This window comes from Alligator sinensis, unplaced genomic scaffold (assembly GCF_000455745.1).
Source record: "Alligator sinensis unplaced genomic scaffold, ASM45574v1 scaffold352_1, whole genome shotgun sequence".
NCBI lineage: Eukaryota > Metazoa > Chordata > Crocodylia > Alligatoridae > Alligator > Alligator sinensis.
The window spans coordinates 1,049,544-1,068,582 of record NW_005842223.1 but is presented as its reverse complement, the minus strand read 5'-3'; the positions used below and the strand labels follow the sequence as shown (position 1 = coordinate 1,068,582).

Sequence of the window (19,039 nt, the reverse complement as noted above, 5' to 3'; positions counted from 1 at the left end):
GGGGGCGCCTTGGTGAATAAATCCTCACCAATTCCCTTCTGTGCCCCCGTGATGAACTTATAGGCAGCCACAAGGTCGCCTCTCAACCTTCTCTTGCGGAGGCTGAAAAGGTCCAGGTTCTCTAGTCTCTCCTCGTAGGGCTTGGTCTGCAGGCCCTTAACCATATGAGTGGCCCTTCTCTGGACCCTCTCCAGGTTATCTGCATCCCTCTTGAAGTGCGGTGCCCAGAATTGCACACAGTACTCCAACTGCGGTCTGTCCAGCGCCCGATAGAGGGGAACTATCACCTCTTTGGATCTATTCATCATGCATCTGCTGATGCACAATAAAGTGCCATTAGCTTTTCCGATGGCTTCGTCACACTGCCGACTCATGTTCATCTTGGAGTCCACTAGGAGTCCGCTAGGAGTCCACTTGGAGTCCACTTGCCCGTCCCAGAAGCACAGTCTGGGTTTAGGGCATCATGAGGCACAACTGAAATGGTCTTCACAACTCACCAGCTACAGGAAAATGCTGGGAACAACATAAACCTATCTACATGGCCTTCTTTGATCTCATGAAAGCCTTTGACTGTCAAGTGAGAAGTGCTGTGGAGGATCTTTCTGAAGTGCTGATGCCCACTGAAATTCATCACCCTTCTTTGCCTGCCCCATGATGGTATGTGAGCAGTGGTTCTCAGGAATGGATCCATCACAGATCCCTTTGAGATTAAGATGGGAGTTAAGCAAGGCTGTGTCATCACTCCAATGCTCTTCTCGATATTCCTTACCATGATGCTAATCTGACCACCAAAATTCTTCCAGTCAGAGTAGAGCTAAACTACCAAATAAATGGTAAACTGTTTAATCTCAGCTGACTCTGAGCAAGACCAAGAGCACATGGACCTCAATCATCAAGCTCCAGTATGCTGATGACACCATAGTCTGTGCTCACTTGGAAGCAGGCCTTTGTCAATTGTCAACATCTTTACCAAGGCATACAAGAAAATGGGACTGATACTTAACATTTAGCAAAGAAATCCAACATCACCTCAAATATGCAAGTCCAGCCTTTGGATGCCTCAGGAAGTGGGTGTTTGAAGATCATAACATTGAATCTGAAACCAAGCTCATGGTTTATCAAGCAGCTGTGGCCCCCATATGGAGCTAACACATGGACAACGTACAGGAGACACCTCAAGTCACTGGAGAAGTACTATCAACTCTGCCTGTGGAAGATACTTCAAATCCAGTAGGAAAAGAGATGTACCAACATTGGCATCCTCTCTCAGGCAAGCACTATGAGGGTCAAGGCAATGATCATCCAACATTAACTTTACTGGGCTGGCCACATCATCTGGATGTCTGACTCTAAACTCCCAAAGCAAGTCTTGTTCTCCCAGCTCAGTCAAAGTGTACGCTCAAGAGGAGGGCAGAGAAAGCATTTCAAGGACATCCTCAAAGCCAACTTTAAAAAATGCAACATTGACATCAACTCATGCAAGACAATGACCCAGGACTGCCCCAAATGTAGGAAGTCTGCTGCAAGGATCTCAATACTTTGAAACCTTATGATGACAACAGGAGATGGAGAAGTGGGAGTAGCAGAAACAGCATGTTGTGGACCAAATAAAAAATTCGAAGCCACCCATCACCCATGGAAACAGGTGCCCAATTTGAAGCAGAGGCTGTCAATCGCAGATTGACCTCAGCCATCTTTGAACCCACAGATAGGACAATCATGGAAGACAATCATACTCAACTGCAAGGGATTACCAAAGAAGAGGAGGGCACTTCTGCCAAAGTTAAATTGCAGGTTTGGTCAGCAACAGCATTCCAGCCAACCAGAAGTGCCATGTCACAGGGCATAGGGAGAATGAGGCAGTTCCCAAAACAGCTGACTGTAGGTAATTTAGGGCTCCCTAGACAGCATTGGCAATGTATGGGGGGTGCATGCAGGTGCATATGCACCCCCTGAGAATGGCGGTGCACCCCCTGCAAAGTGCTGTCAACACTGGTGGCCACGTCTGCAAGCGATTTCCACTGCCCCCACCCCGCCCTGCCGGCAGCACTGCTGTGGCTGCCTGCGGAAACTGCCCCTCCAGCCTCCGGGGGCCTCCAGGGGCACACAGCATTCATGACAGTAATAATAAGAGGTGTTAAGGGGCTGTCTAGCACAAGAATTTGAAAGGTGCTCAGCATGATAACATCTGAACATCTGAGTACGCTCAGAAGTAAATACCCAATGAAGAGATGAAAGCAAAGATGTCATTCATGTTGGTGGTGGCAATCCCTCATGGTTGAGGATGATCACTTCCACAGGTCAAGTAAAGGGCTTTGAGTTGTTGATGGCTAATGCGGCCAATCCTAGAGCCACAGACTCTCTGACAAATGCTACAGGTGGTGGTTCAAGGGAGGGTTGGACCATGGATTTCTCAGGCTTGTTTCTTTTTCTTCCATTTCTGTCATTTTTCTGCCTCCAGGGTGAAATGGTTTTCTTCAAAGTAAAATGTGCCTTCTCTCACAAGACATTGCCATATAGCCCTGTCCAGGGCTAGTATTTCTCCCAATTTGAGGGGTCAATACCACACTTAATGTTCACCTTGAGGGTGTCCTTGAAGCATTTCCTCTGGCCCCCGCGTGTCCTCCATCCTTGGCTGAGTTAGGAGTATAGCAGTTGTTTTGGTAAATGTACAGCAGGCATATGCACACAGTGCCCTGTCTACCACAGCTGATGTTGAGTAATCAGTGTTTCCATACTGGTGGTGGTAGTCAGTGAGGATGCTGGCATTTGTGCAACAATCCTCCCTCTTTATGCCAACTATCTTCCAGATGTAGTGCTGGTGATAGCGATCCAGGCTTTTCAGGTGGTCTCTGTGGTCCCTGCTGCTCACAGATGAGCATCATGATGACCGCAAAAAAGATGGAAAACAGTAGGGCTGTGTGAAACAGCACCATTTCATTTTGACTTCCATTTTGACGGGACAGTGTTTTGTTTCGAGTTTCATTTAATTTCGAAGCAATGTTCCGTTTTGTTTCATCAAAACTGTTTTGCTGTTTCGATACTGTTCCAATATTTTGCCCATAGGCTATAATGGGGAATCACAAAGCTGCCTATAACTTTGTCATTTCTTGACTGATTTGAATGAAAACAGCAGGGATGGTAGCCCCTGCTAAGGCCAAAAATTCTGGCAAGTTACAAGGAGATAGGTGCAGGGGTTTCTGGGAAACTGCACCTCAGGCTGCTGACAGCAAAACTCGTGACATTTGTGACTGTGTGTGTTAAGGCGCAGTGGGATGAAAACAGCAGGCATGGTAGCCCCTGCTGAGGCCACACAGCCTGCCAAGTTTCAAGGAGATAGGTGCAGGGGTTTCTGGGAAACTACACCTCAAGCTGTTGACAAACAAAACTTGTGACGTGCGACTGTATGTGTGTTAAGACACAGCTGTTCTTCAGTTGCTCCCCCAGAGCACTGGGTTTGGAAGGGACCTCAGGGAAGGATGACAGTCACTGGCCAGCTACCCAGTCAATATCAGAGCAGTCCTTTCCCCCTCTTTCCCCTCCCTCTCCTCACTTTCCGTTTCCCTGCGAGCAATCCCTGCTTTGAAACTCAAAACATTTCGAAAATTTCAAGTGCCCTCATTTCTTTCTGAGGCTGTTTCGAAGGCTTTCATTTAATTTTAATTCTGCTGTTTTGAGCTTGAAACAAGTTGAAACAGTGTCGAAACAAAACGCCTGGTGACATTTTACACAGCCCTAGAAAACAGTATTGATACCACTATGAATGGCAAAGAGCTCCATAGTGGAGCTACTGAATAGGGTGGAGAAAGTCATCTGGTCATGAAAGAGTCTTAGGATGGTGATACATTTCCCTGGCCAGCAAAATTTCAATATGATCTTCTATATAGCCTCAGAGTTAACAGAGTCGAAAGCTTTTGTCAAATCGATAAAGGCAATATATAGTTTCTGGTGTTGTTCCTGGCATTTTTCCTGGATCTGCCAGGCTGCAAAAATCACGTCCATGGTGGCTCTCAATAGTCTGAAGCCACACTGAGACTTGGGAAGGATTTCCTTAGCAAGAGGGAGCAATTGATTCAGCAGAATTCGAGCAAGAATCTTCCCAGGGATAGAGAGGAGGGCAAGACGGTCAATACTTTCCACAGACAGATACATCTCCCTTTTTAAAAACATTGACAATACTGACATTCCTTAGGTCAGCAGCAGTTTCCTCGGTGTTCCAGATTTTGAGAAACTGTGTGGAGCTTGTTTGTCATAGTTTCCCCACCGACTTTGAAGACCTCAGCTGGTATGCCATCAGGGCCATGTGCACTGTTGTTCATCATGTCTTATTGCTTAGTGCAGGTGTTTTCAACCTTTTTTAGTCTATGTACCCCTGGTGGCTGGGCACTGAGTGGTGGGAGGGGGTGTACAGCCAAACATGGCGGGGGGGCATTTAGCATGTGGCCAAATGCCGTGTTGGGGGGTGGAGATTGTGCACAGCTGGACACGGAGCAGGAAGGTGGGGGACAGCGTGTGGCGACAGAGCACGGCCACCTTCCAGGAGCAGGGGCGGGGTGGGATGGGGAAGCTCACTGGGCTAGTGTGTGGTGGTAGCGGCTGCCGTGCACGAGCTTCCTCACCCTGCAGAGGGGCGCTGCTGTCCTCGCCCCATCCCGGCCCTGCTCCTAGGAGGCGGTGGTGCTCCATCCCTGCCCGCCCACACATCCCCTAGAACTGGTCCAAGTACCCCCAAGGTACGCATACACCCGATTGACAACCCCTAGTGGACTTTTTCAGAAGTTGGTAGACTGGCAAGTGCTTCCTTTACTGGATACTGCAGCATGGACTTGATGGTTTCATCAGTCACCATTGATTCTCAGTTTAGGAACTTTTGGTAGTACTCCTTAGAGCACTTTTTGATGGACTCATCTTTGGAAACTGTACTCCCATCTTCAGATCTAAGTAGGGTGAATCCACAAGAGTTTGGCCTGTATACAGCTTTGACTGCACTGAAGAAGCTCTGCATTTCATGACTGTCAACAAATTGGTGGATTTCTTTTGCCTTCTTTTCCCACCATGTTTTTGATTTCTCAGATCTTCCTCTGGGCTTCAGCTTTAAGGTGTTGAAAAGTTTCCTGCTTCTGACTGCTCTTAGGATGGTTTTGCCAATCATGGAAAGCTTTTCTCTGCTGATCAAGAAGGGCTTTGAGCTCGGTGTTGTTTTCATAAAAACAGTACTGATGGCATCAGGTGATAAAGCCAATCAATTCCGTGCAAGCTCCATGGATGGTATGCTTTAGAGTTTTCCAATCTTCCTCAACACAAGCGTTATCATTTTCAGTCCTAAGATTGACAAGTTTCTTGCTGAGATATGTTTGGAGGGCTTCACAGTGTCTAGGGGGTCTGAAGGCATTTGATGTTGGACTGATTTGGGTCACTTTTGGTGTTTCAATGCAACCCTGATGGTCATGATTGATCTCACTAAGTGATGATTGGTCCAGCAGTCATTGGCTCCTCTCATAACATGCATGATATGAACATCTTTTAAATCACGCCCTCTTACAATGACATAGTTGAGGAAGTGCCATCGTCTCAAGCGGGGGTGTTGCCATGCTGTTTTGTGCCTGTCACATTGTCTGAAGATAGTGTTAGTAACGACAAGGTCATGCTCTGCACATTTATTGAGTAAGAAGATGCCATTGGAATTGCACTTGCCCACTCCTTCCTTCCAAATGTTGCCCCTCGACATGTTAAAAGTCATGGCCAACTCTTGCAATGAAATCTCAAAGGGGGATGATCTTATCCTCTTTCAGGATGATAGTCAGGATTTCATCAAGGTCAGCATAAAACTTTTAAGTCTGTTCTTTCTTGGCATCGAGTCTTGGGACATAAGCACTGATGGCAGTAGCAAACAAATTGTTTGTCGGTTGGAGGCGGAGAGTCATGATGCGCTTGTTAATGCCAGCAGGGAATTCCATCACTTGGCTGACAATATGGTTCTCAATGGTGAAACCAACACTGTGTATTCACTTGTCATGTGCAGGTTTCCCTTTCCAGAAGAACGTATAGGCAACCTCCTTCTCCTTTACATGGGCTTTGCGCGCACATCTGGCCTTGTTGAGAGCAGCAATATCAATGTTGTATTGCGAGAGTTCTTGGGTGACAATAGCTGTTCTCCCTTTAGGTCTGTCACTGTTCAGGTCACCTGGTAGGGTTCATACATTCCAGGATGCGAAGGACATTTTTGTGTTTCAGCCACAATTTGAGTGATCCCCCTGGAAGTGCTATCCAGTCAAATAAGATAAGGTGGGATAGCATATGTCTGGGTCACCTTTTCTAGCACCCTCCCCATGCAGCGTGAGCAGAGGAGACCCTAAAAAGGACAGCTCAGTCATGATCACGGCTGCTGAATCACCCTCCTGTCCCATTCCAAGGGTGAAGCGACCAACACCTGACCACTGCCTACATGTGGATCCATGACTAGGGACTCCCAGCAACCACTCTGTCTGTCCCTCTTACAACTCATTCATTGCTGCAGGATGTTGTAGAGGTTTGGGGTATCGGTGGTTGGATCCAGTAAGAGAAGCGTGTGTGAGACTTGTTTTACATGAGGAGACTGTTGCACATTGGCAACTGCATGGAGAAACCTTTGTCCAGTGGCAAGGAGATCCAAGTCAACTGGGGTACTCTTCCACTGTAACCTTCATCTACTTCACAGTCATTGAGAAGTATGCCTTCTGCATCCCCCTGCTCTGCCATTGAGGCCTATATGTTAGACTACTCTTAGTCTGATACCTCACCTTTGATGTTACCACTATGGGTGTCCCTACCAGGTGTACAAGACACCCAACGGTGTTGCTTTTAGAGTCATCCTTACATGCATGCCTCTCCACCCTGTCAAAGTGGCAGTCCATGGACAGGATTCATGTTGGCAAGCTCTATTTGACAAAAGGGCTGGGGTGCTCTATTCCTGCTCCTGAGTTGCCTGCCAAGCTAGCCTCGAACAAGACACATTGCTGCAAGCTGGAATGGAGGAGACAAGGGCTCATGGACTGGCCAATTTGTATAGGACAATAAAAGCTACAGCATCCTGCTGACACAAGATGATCAAAGGCATTTCATATTATTCCCCCTGGTAACATATAAACAGTCCTTGGAGAATTGAGGGCAAGAAACTATTAAGACTGAACACCACTGATACCAGGACACAGACAGGCTCAATCACTAAAGCAAACAATTAATCTGTCAATTCGTCTCGTTACTCTCTCTTACTTTCCAGCATCAGCTCTTTTATCAGGCTTGCCTTTATTCCTGGTCTTGTATTGACCAAACACTGACAGAGTTACACTATGGAATTTGAGTCAGAATTAAAAAAAATTACAAAATCATGCTATGGTTACCCAACTACTCCTACTGGCCTCAGTACAAAAGCAAATTTAAAACTGAGAAAGAAAATACTCTTTCATGAAATGTATAATAAGCCTGTTTAATGCATTGTAAGAAGATACTTTTGAGGCCAGGCAGGATTCCAAAAGAAAAAAGTGGGTTATTTTTATAGCATCATAGTGTCCAAATATGATATAATTTTAACACTGCTTCATCCAGATTTAAAGTTGGAGTGGTTTTGCTATGTTTTAATCGTTTTCAGCTTGTTCACACCTAACAATTAGAACATACCATGGTGTCCTTTTGAAATTTTCCCCTATTAGATGGGTTCCAAATGTATGTGTCCACACCCTTAGGTTCAGGGTAGAAGGCACTGGTTGTTTCTACAAAGTCCCATTGCTCTCATTGTGCTCTCCCAAACCAAAAGTTAGAACAGAAGGAAAGGCTGTGACCTCAAAGCTAAAAATTCTGCCCTTGAACAATATAATGTAAATCTCACTGAATTTAATGGGAACCCAAAATTTTCAGAGCAAAGTCTGGCCAGAGTGAGCAGCAGCACATAGCCAGCTCTAAGTCAAAAGAGGCTAGGGAAACATTGCCCTATTATACCAGGGCACGTTATCTTTTGCTCAGAATTGTCCTTCATTCATGGTGTTTGGCAACATCCTTAGGCCCCTGACACATTACATCTATTGTGCAATCAAACTGATTAACTGCACAATAAATGTAGACACGCTACGTGTAAAGTAATTCTTTGGCAATCCCTCACAGTTGAAGATGATCATCTTCCTTGAATGTCTTATTTGTGGGTCCAAAGATGGCTGTTGAGGTAATTATCATGCAATAAAAAATAAAAATATCATGCAATAACATATTTTTAAAATTAATTATCATGCAAAAAAAATGGCCAACAAGCCATGAAAATAGTTATCAAACTGTAAATTCATTACTTGAAAAAAAAATGAAGACTATTTTTATAGCTGATTTCTATCAAGCTTTTATTTTAACATGTGGCATGTCACATACAGGGCAACAGTGTTTGGCCATGGCATCCAGTAGCTTGGGGTAGACTTCTCTCTCCCTCTCTTCACTTCTTCCCCCTGCCCCCCAATTTCTACAAGGGGACTCGTGTTTAATTCTGCTGCCCCAGGAAGCAGTCTACTAACACTGCATACAAGGTGTGAAGGCAGATAGCTGCTAGATTATTTTGTAATTGTACACAGGGTAGTTTCATGTACAACTGCCTCTGTATGATTCATTTTCCTCTCTGCCTGTGTGGCTTTTTGGCTGGAAGGAAGGAAGTCTGTTGACTATTTGGGGTCAAGAAGTGCATTTGTCATCTGGCACAAGGACATCTGAGCAAATCCCCACCACCACATTGTGACTCATTTTTTCCCATCCGTAAAACAGGAATGATACTTTCCTATCTTCAAGTGCTGTTATAAAACATCATGAGAGCTTGGCGGTGGACAGACATAAATTTCCACTGCTTTACAGAGGGAAACAAATGGCCACTTGGGAAGCACATTGGCTTTTAAGATGCATCTTTTACATTTCTCTGCTCCAACAGTGGTACAGGTGAGCTAAACCACTGTAACTTCATTACTGAATGAAATGGGGTTAAAATTAAATGGTTTAGCTTCACTTATATTGCTATAGGTGTGAAACTTATGTCTCTTCCCACCTTTCTTTAAGGATTTTGAAATTTTGGAGTGAAAGGAACTAAAAAAATAAAAGTGCTGTTATTGTAGGGCGTACAAGTGAGGGTATGATTTTGATTTTATCACAGTAATGCATTCTATTTAGTAACCAATCGTATACAATTAATTATTAATATTATTGATAATACCACCCAGAAGAAACAGTTGACATCACAACATAAACAAGAAGCTAATGAAAGAAGGAATGGCTCTGAATTGCAAATAGCTGACAGGTTGGCAACTGAGAACATGGACAGAGTGAGAATCGTAGAATCCTCGGATCATAGAAAATTGGGGTTGGAAGGAAGGTCATCTCTAGTCCAACCCCCTGCTCAAAGCAAGACCATCTCCAGTTAGATCATCCCAGCTAAGGCTTTGTCTAGCCAGGTCTTGAAAACCTCCAAGGACCCCTCTCTTGGGTAAAATGCTCCTGTGCCTCCCTACCCTCCTAGTGAGAAAGTTCTTCCTAATATCCCACCTGAACTTCCCTTGCTGCAATGTGAGACTATTGCTCCTTGTTCTGTCATCTGCCACCACTGAGAACAGTCTAACTCCATCCTCTTTGCACTCCTGTCAGGTAGTTGAAGTCTACTATTAAATCCCCTCTCTGTCTTCTCCAAATTAAATAAGCCCAGTTCCCTCAGCCTCTCTTCAGAAGTCATGTGCTCCAGCCCCTAACCATTTTGTCCTCTGCTGGACTCTCTCCCACTTTTCTAAATAGTCCCTAACCTTACACTACTGTTGGCTGCTCACCTCCTCCCAGATGCAGTAGTCTGGGAGCTGAACTTGCCTGTGAAGACTGAAGTGAGAAAGGCGTCGAGTACTTCAGCCTTTTCTGCATCCTCTGTCACTAGGTTGCCTCCCCAGTTCAGTAAGGGACCCACACTTTCCCTGACCTTCCTCTTGTTGCTAACATATTTGTAGAAACCCTTCTTGTTACCCTTCATGTCCCTTGCTAGCTGCAACTCCAGTTGCACATTGGCCTTCCTGATTTTATCCTTGCATGCCCAAGCAATACTCTTATACTCCTTCTTAGTTACTTGTCCAGGTTTACACTTATTGTAAGCTTCATTTTTATGTTTTAGCTTTCTAAAGAGTTACCTGCTAGGCTAATGGGCATTATGCTATGTACTATATCTGTGAACTTCAGGCTACTAAATTGCAAGAAACAGACAGAAGCTTCATTTAATGTCTTTGCTCTTTACTTTCTCATTCTGTGAGTATGCCTTCACTGCAAAGTTAGCATGGGCTAGCCAACACAAGCCTATCAGGCTATACTCTCCCTCACTTAGCATATAGTTATTTCCTGTCTATGGTGAAGAGATGATATGTAACTCTCAAGAATTATTCATTATAGTTTCATAGTTGGTAGGGTCGTAAGGCACCTGAGCAGATCATCAAGTCCGACCCCCTGCCATGAGCAGGAAAGGATGCTGGGATCAAATGACCTCACCTAGGCGATTGTCCAGCCTCCTTTTGAAGACCCCCAAGGTAGGAGCGAGCACCACTTCCCTTGGAAGTTGGTTCCAGATCCTAGCTGCCCTGACTGTGAAGTAGTGCCTCCTGATGTCTAGCCTGAACCTACTCTTGAACAACTTGTGGCCGTTATTCCTAGTTATTAATCCAGGAAATCTGGATCAATGAACCATAGCCCATCCAACTGACTTTTCTGTCTATCCAAATTTTTTTCCCTATTGAATAAGCCTAAAAATGTCACACTAAGTACATTCCATTTCCTCCGTTTCCTCTTACAGATATCAAACCACAGCTTTTTCCGGGAGACAGGTGTTGCCTTCTGGCAAACAGGCAACACATAGTACAAATGCAGTGGAAATGGTTCAGGCAAGCATGACGTTGAAATGCAGTGCAGAACAAGGGATGGGGTTAGACCAGACTAAACAACTCAAGAAAAACTGTGGGACAGGAATGGAGAACTAACTAACTGTGCCAGGGTTGTCTTAGCCTGTGGTCTCATTGCAAAATAGGCAGGTTGCCAGTCCAGACTGAAGTGAACCCCCAGCTCAGGCCTATATCTTCATGCATGCCTGATAACCTTTAACATATTCAAGGCTGGGTTAGAATTTACTTCATGGATGGAAAGGGGCTTAGAGCCAACACCTGAGCTGTAGCTCGAGGTAACTCTGCACTGAAGACACTCCCTCAGTGCATGTGTCTGGCCTATAAAGATAACAGAATTTTAAGATTGCTGAAAAGCAGACCCAAAATGACCAAATGTCTTTTTGGGCCCCTCTACACTTGGAGGTAAAGGCACAATGGCATCTAATGCATGATCCACACAATCATACCTCCTGCCATGCATGTGTGGTATGGCAGGGGGGGTGACTGTGGAATCGAGAAGCGAGCCCCATCATGCCTTATTGCTGGGGCAGAAGGAGCCCAATCCCAGGCTCCCCCTCCACTGACAAGAAGCAAGCTTCTGAGGCTGGGACCACCCTAAGCTGATTGGGCTCCCACCCATGGGGGTATCCCATGTATCCTTGCAACTGGGAGATCATAGTAGCTGGTCGCCCAACCACAGTGGTGTGTGATGTGCCCCTGAGGCTGGGAGCTCCCAGGTTCAGGTGTGCGCATGGACCCCCCTAGCTGAGAGCTGCAATCAGCTGATGGGGTTCTCAGCCACAGGGGTCCCTGGCCAACTAATGGTGTGATAGAAAGCAGCTATAAAGTTATGACACATATTTTGTGGAATAACTTTGTAGCTTATTCCTCTTTTTATCATGCCATTAATTGACTAAATGGGTGGTCACTTAAGGTGTGATTAAGTAGTCCGGTGAAGTCCCAGAGGACTGGAAAAGGGCTAAAGTGGTCCCTATTTTCAAGAAGGGGAGGAAGGAGGATCCGGGTAACTATAGGCCAGTTAGTCTCACCTGTATCCTTGGGAAAACCCTTGAAAAAATTATCACATTTGTAGGAGTCCAGTGGGCAATATAAAGCTGAAGAGCAACCGGCACAGATTCATAGCAGGTTGATCCTGCCTGACTAACCTTGTTTCTTTCTATGACCAGGTCACTAAAAGCTTAGATGCAGGAGTTGAGGTAGATGTCATCTACTTGGACTTTAAGAAGGCCTTCGATATAGTATCCCATCCTATTCTTATAAACAAATTGTACGGCTGTGCCATAGATGACTACACAGTCATGTGGATGGCAAATTGGCTTAAGAGTCATACCCAGAGAGTGGTGGTGGATGGGTTGGTATTGACCTTGAAAGATGTGGGCAGTGGGGTCCCCCAAGGATTTGTTCTTGGGCCGGTGCTGTTCAATATCTTCATCAGCAACCTGGATGAGGGCGTGAAAAGCACTCTGTCCAAATTCGCCGATGACACATAACTATGGGATGAAGCAAACACACTGATGGGAAGAAACCGAATCCAGGTGAACCTGGACAGGTTAGAGAAGTGGGCAGAGAACAATAGGTTGCAGTTCAACAAGGACAAGTACAAGGTGCTGCACCTAGGGAGAGGGAATCGCCAGCACACTGATAGGCTGGGGGCAGCACACCTTCTCAGCAGCACAGCGGCGGAAAGAGATCTCAGAGTCATTGTCAACTCCAAGATGAATATGAGTCGCCAATGTGACGAAGTAATTAGTAGAGCTAACCACACTTTGTCATGCATTAGTAGGTGCATCACGAACAGGTCCAGGGGGGTGATGCTCCTGCTCCATGTGGCACTGGTCAGGCCACAGCTAGAGTACTGCATCCAATTCTGGGCACCGCAATTCAAGAAGGATGTGGAAAATCTTGAGAGGGTCCAGATGAGGGCCACTCATATGGTTAGATGCCTGCAGGGAAGGCCTTATGAAGAAAGGCTAAGAGACTTGAACCTTTTCAGCCTCTACAAGGGAAGGCTGAGGGGGTATCTTGTGGCAGTATACAAATTCACCAGGGGAGGGGCGGGAGTAAGGAATAGGAAATGCTCTGGTAAACAGAGCACCCCTTGGAATAACCAGAAACAATGGACACAAACTGATGGACAGTAGATTTAGGTTGGACATCAGAAAGATCTTCACAGTTAGGGTTGCCAGAATCTGGAATGGGCTTCCAAGGGAAGTAGTGCTCTCCCCTGCCTTGGGAGTCTTCAAGAGCACACTGGATAAGCACCTGGCTGGGGTCACATGATCCCAGCACTTTTTGCTGCCACTGGCAGGGGGTTGGACTCGATGATCCTTTGATGTCCCTTCCAACCCTAGCATCTATGAATCCAGTTAATCATTAATGTGTTAATCTATGCATCAACTGGTTTCTACTCCCAAACCAGAAAACTTCATAGAATTTGAAATAACATCCAGCAACAGATTTGTTTTCAGAGACTAAGAATGGAAATTATTACAATGTAGGCATGACATTTGGAATTGGAAATGTTTTGGTTCCTCCTACCTATTCCCTTCCCTTCCTTATAGAATCATAGAATCAAGGGACCAGAACGGACCTGTAAGATCGTCAAATCCGGACCCCTGCCATGGGCAGGAGGTTATTGGGCTCACACAAGCTCAATGCGGTGCTTGTTCAGCCTCCTCTAACTCCTCCAAAGATGGTGACTGCACCACCGCTGCTGGGAGCATGCTCCAGATCCTAGATACCCTTACGGAAAATAAGTTTTTCCTAATGTCCAACCTAAATTTTTCCTCAATTGCCTTGTGCCTGTTGGTCCTCATCCTCCCTGAGGGTGCCCTTCTGAAGAGTTGCTCCCCTAGATCTTGGTGTTCACCAAGATCTTTAGGTGTGCTTAATGAAAAAAACAAAATCTTATAATAGTGGGCAATCATAATAGAGTTCCTAGTACCAGAACACCAAACCCAAGTTTCTGCTCAGGCTCATCTATATGGGGTCAGGCAGGAAAGCTAATGAGAATTGAATGCAAATGCAAATCAATGTGTGAAGGTTAACCATCTGGATAGATGCTCCTATTCAGAAGGATTAAGCTACAGCAAGGTAAGTCACAATATTTCTGAATGAGATCAAGTACACTAGGGTTTCATATACTTGATCTTGTGCACAGGGTCTTCATATCTTTAGCTGATTTGCCTTAAATTTCCCTGAGTGGCTCCTGCAGATACCAGATGAATCTCAGACAGAGATAAAAGAGGGCAACTTAAAAATGGCAGTATTCCTCAAGCCTCTGCCCTTTTCACTCAGCAGGATTCCAAGCCCAACCTCAGTTACATTATCTTTTTTCTCCTTTTGCAGCACAAAAAGGCTATTTTTGCCGCACGCACCGCATTTTTTTACTGACCAACACCACTTGCTAAGTGACAGATCTGTGAGGAATAGAACTGCTCTAACAAATAACTGCAACAGGATTGGAATGAAAAGGAAGGTTTTGTGGTTCAGACACTGGACAGACTCCTGACAACTAGGTTTGATTCTCAGTTCTGTAGCAGCTTAGTGTAGCACCTCAAGAAAGTTATTTCACCTGCCCGTTGTGAGGGCTGCCATCTGCCATAGGGACACACCTTGTTTTGAGAATAGAAATAAGCAAGGTCATCCTTCTTGCAGAGACACTCATTCCTACCTATGACCCTGGCTATCTACTCTGGCTGGCAAGTAGGAAAGGTTGGAGCTGATCTCTTTCCACCCAACACCCAACTATGCTTTCCTTCTTGCCCATATCCACATAGTGGCGAGGGGCAGGTGAGTATGCCACACGCTTCCCCCTAATCTAAACAATTACTCCATCTTACACTGCAATGCTGAGTAAAGGCTGAGAATAACCATGCCTTCCGGCTTCACCTTCTATAAAACCATGTCAAGGGGGCATTATTTCCTGTTCTTGTGAAAGCACACACATGAATCAATACAAGTTTTTTGCAGCAGGTTACTTAAAACAACAAAAACAACACAACCTTCTCCCCCTGCTCCCAACACCTTACCTACTTTTGATACATAGAAATCTATACATTCAGATACATAATAACACCACATAATTAGGACACAGGAAAGCACACAAAGGATGTAAAGAAGATGATTGTGACTGCATGCTGGATAACATGAAGACACTAAAACAAAATAGACAAACTTAACACATTACTAACAGGAAAAGCCATTCATTGAAAAGTGATTAGAAAAACATGTAGGAAGATAAGGTTTATATATTTATGGAGGGAAAAAAAAAAACTCAGAAAGAGTAATTACTACATTACAACCTAATTTTTAAAAGAAAATTACATAAAATGAAATCACTGCAACCTGTGTTAGTCTGGTATATTAATGCATGTACTTAAAACACAGTCAGCATGGAACAGCAATTTCTTAAGCCATGAAAGTGACAAATAGTCTACCGTGTCAAAAACAGTGATTTTACAAATGTTAAAAGCAGCAAAACTGTAAAACAAAGACATGAACTAATACATGTGGAGAAATGTCAGAACACCAAGCTCAAGGGTCCTTCACTATAGCAACATGCAAATTTCTTTGTAATTTCACATTTCAAAAGAACATATCAGAAATTCCAGCCATTTAAAGTGAGTTTGGAGCCCACCACCTGATGAGATCAAAGCCTTTGTTCTCATTATGTTAACAGTTCATGAAGAGGAGGAAAGTGGCCTGGAGAAATATTTACATTGCTAATTTGTATATTTGGATCATGCATTAATGCATAATATCTTCTGATCTTCAACAACATGATCTTTCATACAAAATTAAGTGTTTTGCAAACATGTCATGCTTTTGAAAAAATCTAAATATTAATCGTGAAATTCAATATATTTATAAATGCATTGCTTGAGAATCTGGGGGTAGCATGCAAATGAAAGTCAGTAGGCCTGTCTACATGAGATGCTTAATGCACAGTAGACTGATTGACTGCATTACAACGTCACAGCAAAAAAAATACCATTATGCTAATGTGCGGTAATATTAGTCTACTGTGCATTAATCATCACGAAAAAAGCATGTGATTGCACTAACACGCAGTACGGCAGCCTACTGCATACTTATTCAGTACTTCCTTTTGCAAGTACTAAATTTAATGTGCAGCAGACACTGCACGTTAATGGATGGGTAGATGGACTGAGAGAGAATAACCTATTTGTCATGTGGGGAAATGTAGACCCACAATATCACCTTTGGAGTTGGTGTTAATGAAATTCTCTTCGTGCAGAATATATATTTTGTCTTTTACCTTGCTGTATTTTTTATTACCATGACATGCTCAACAGTTCAGAGCAAACAAAAAAAGCCGTTTCAGAGATTTTATTAAAAAGGTTTAGACTTTTGAAGTCAAGCTGGAATTCTTAATAAGGTAAACATGGCAATTTTAAGACTTTGTTTAAAACCAAACTCCCTTTTCACATGCCTAAAACTTTCAAGTCTTCTTTGCATCGTGTGTTAGCACAAAAATCAAAAAGAAATTACCTTTTATTGCAACACTAAAACTCACAGCTTCATTAACGGGTATTTAGTCAAGTAATCTTGTCTCAGTAACTATGAGATCCAAGTATAAATGTGTTGGCATTTCAAGGGGTACAAAATGGTATTATTTTAAACGGTTTTATAATGAGAGAGCAGAAACAATTTTTACTAAAATAGAGATGGACAGACAGAAGCAAGAGTAAGCACACCTCAAAATGACATGGCTGATGTGTATTTTACCTCCATCAACCTAGAATACTAATAAGATATGTATCAACATTGGTACAGCTTGTGACCCTCTAAAAATAAAGAATAAAGAATACAGAAAATGAAAAGACTTAAGAAGGAAACAGCAGCATCAGTTCTGAACCTTTGTTTGTTAGATGGGTTCTTAGTAATAATTCAAGAATGGCGTATCAGTAAGTTTGCTGCATTTTTTGTAAAAGAAAAAGCAAAAAACAAACACCATTGTTATAGAATTTATACAGAGGAAAAAAGCATCATTGTTTTGTGCATCTGTTTATAATGGTATGTGTTGTGGGAAGAGATTTAGAGAGACTGGAGGGTTTTGGAAATGGCTCAAAGCGTAGGCAAGAAGAGGCATTCACTCTTCTACAGTGAGGTCTGGTCATATGGTCAGAGCAGAGAGAACTCGCAAGGGATAAAAGTCTGGAATTAATGTTGTTAAGCTCAGACAGATGTGTAACTACTACCCTCTTTTTCTAGTAGTATTAATAGAAAGAAACAACAAGAATTTAATCCTAAAAGAGTTGTAATTCACGGTGATTTTCACTAAGACAGGGTCCTTCAATGGGGTCAGGCTGGAAACAGCACAATAGCCTATCTTGGCATACTAATACCATTGCTTCTGTCCAAAATTAGTTGGCAACAATTACAGCACTTCAGTTCAGTTTATGTGAAGGGCCATTTAGTTCTAATCTAAAGCTTTGTCCATTTAAAAAAAGATATTGTCCAATCTTAATAATTTTATGTGAGATTTATTGAACTCTGATTTGAGTGTGCAAGTTGTCATCTCTTAGGCAAGCTTCCAATGTGATGGGAAGTGAAGCCTTATTCATGCCCCATCTCTGTTGGGAAAGTAGGGTGGGGGACAGAAAGGTTGAATAATTCATTGCACAAACACTTTTTGTGTTCACCTTGGCAATTTTATTTTCCAACTCTTGACAAATGGCTTTTATTTCCATTATCCAAGCAACTGTATCGGGAGTCTGTTGAACAGACTCTCTATGCAACTTTTATAGAGATTTTTTTTTAAAGTTAGAAATCTATTTTTTAACTAATTTATTTTGCTCTGTTTTTATAGGTAGGGGCAAACTTAAGAACTGCAGGGAGAGATGAGGAGGAGGAAAAGGGAAGAGAATGAGGAGATTTGTTTTGGGAAAACCTGTCTTGTATAGAAATCCAAAAGCAAACTGTTAACACACTCTAAGTCAGTGTGACCTGAAGTGGCTAAGCATCCAATAGATTTTTGGAGCTTGCAAACTGAAGCATAAGTATCTCTTTCTGCAAAACGCTAAAGGCTGGCTCACAAACTTTACCTGCTTTTCCTGAATTCAGTACAGAACTTGAAAAGGACACCCATAGTGTAGCCCATGTGCCACAAGTGTCACAGGCAGTCTCTGCATGGCATGTGGCAGATTGGGAGGAGGGCAGGTGGAACAGCAGCAGACAGGGCAGGGAGCAGAAAGTAGAGCAGCAGGGGAAGGTGACTGGAGTGGCACACTCGCCCCCTTGCCCCCGCTGCTGCAGCAGAACTGATTTAACATTGTTACCACATGAAATTGAATATGCGAGAAACAAGGGAAATTACAGGATAGGAGCAAAATTTCATCCGAGTTTGCAGCTCTATCCATCCCTGAGCTCATTACCACAGCGTTCCCAAGGAAAATGAATCCTTGGGAATCTGATCTGAAGTAGACGTGACAACTTATGGTGAAATACTAATAGTAGAGCCCAATCCAAACACCTCTGAAAACCCAAATGAAAGAGTCCCATTGTATCAATCAGTCTAAATTGCTAAAATATGACAGAATTAAACAGAAGGAGAACACATAAAAGAAATTTGTATAGCTACTGTTCAGTTTGCAATAGGTGTTCTAGCATTATTTTAACAATAAGGCAGATTATAATAAATTTGCTCTGTATAAAATCAGTACCAGCATAGGCTGAAATCTCCACAACAAATGTACTGGTAAAATATGCCCAATATAATTGGTTTCATGTTTCTCCAAGTTTTAGATAAATCAGGCTCCATTAATGCACATTTGAATGAAATAGCATCTTTTACATAAAGTTCCACAAAGCAATTACTTTACGGATGTTAATCTGAACACACAGTAACTTTTACTGCCGGCAGTACAGACTTACAGTAAGTCTAAAAGACATGTATCAGACTTTGGCAAAGGCTTGGATTTCCCCGAACATGTGAGATGCTTTAAAATATCATTATCCAATAACATTCTACTTTTGTAGCTATACTGTGAAATGTCATGACCGAGTAGAAGAACAGGTGCAGCTGTTAATGAGAATTTGATCAGAATCCTAATCCAAAGCCTTTTTCTTTTTTTTCTTTTTTTTTGGGG

The 19,039-nt window shown here is 43.4% G+C and overlaps 1 protein-coding gene across 27 annotated transcripts in view; it reads right to left on the bottom strand.

Annotated features, from left to right (window-relative positions):
- The window catches only part of MICAL2 (microtubule associated monooxygenase, calponin and LIM domain containing 2), a 210,124-nt gene that overhangs the window by 73,363 nt on the left and 117,722 nt on the right, over positions 1–19,039 (bottom strand). The gene's annotated exons all lie outside the window — the stretch shown is intronic.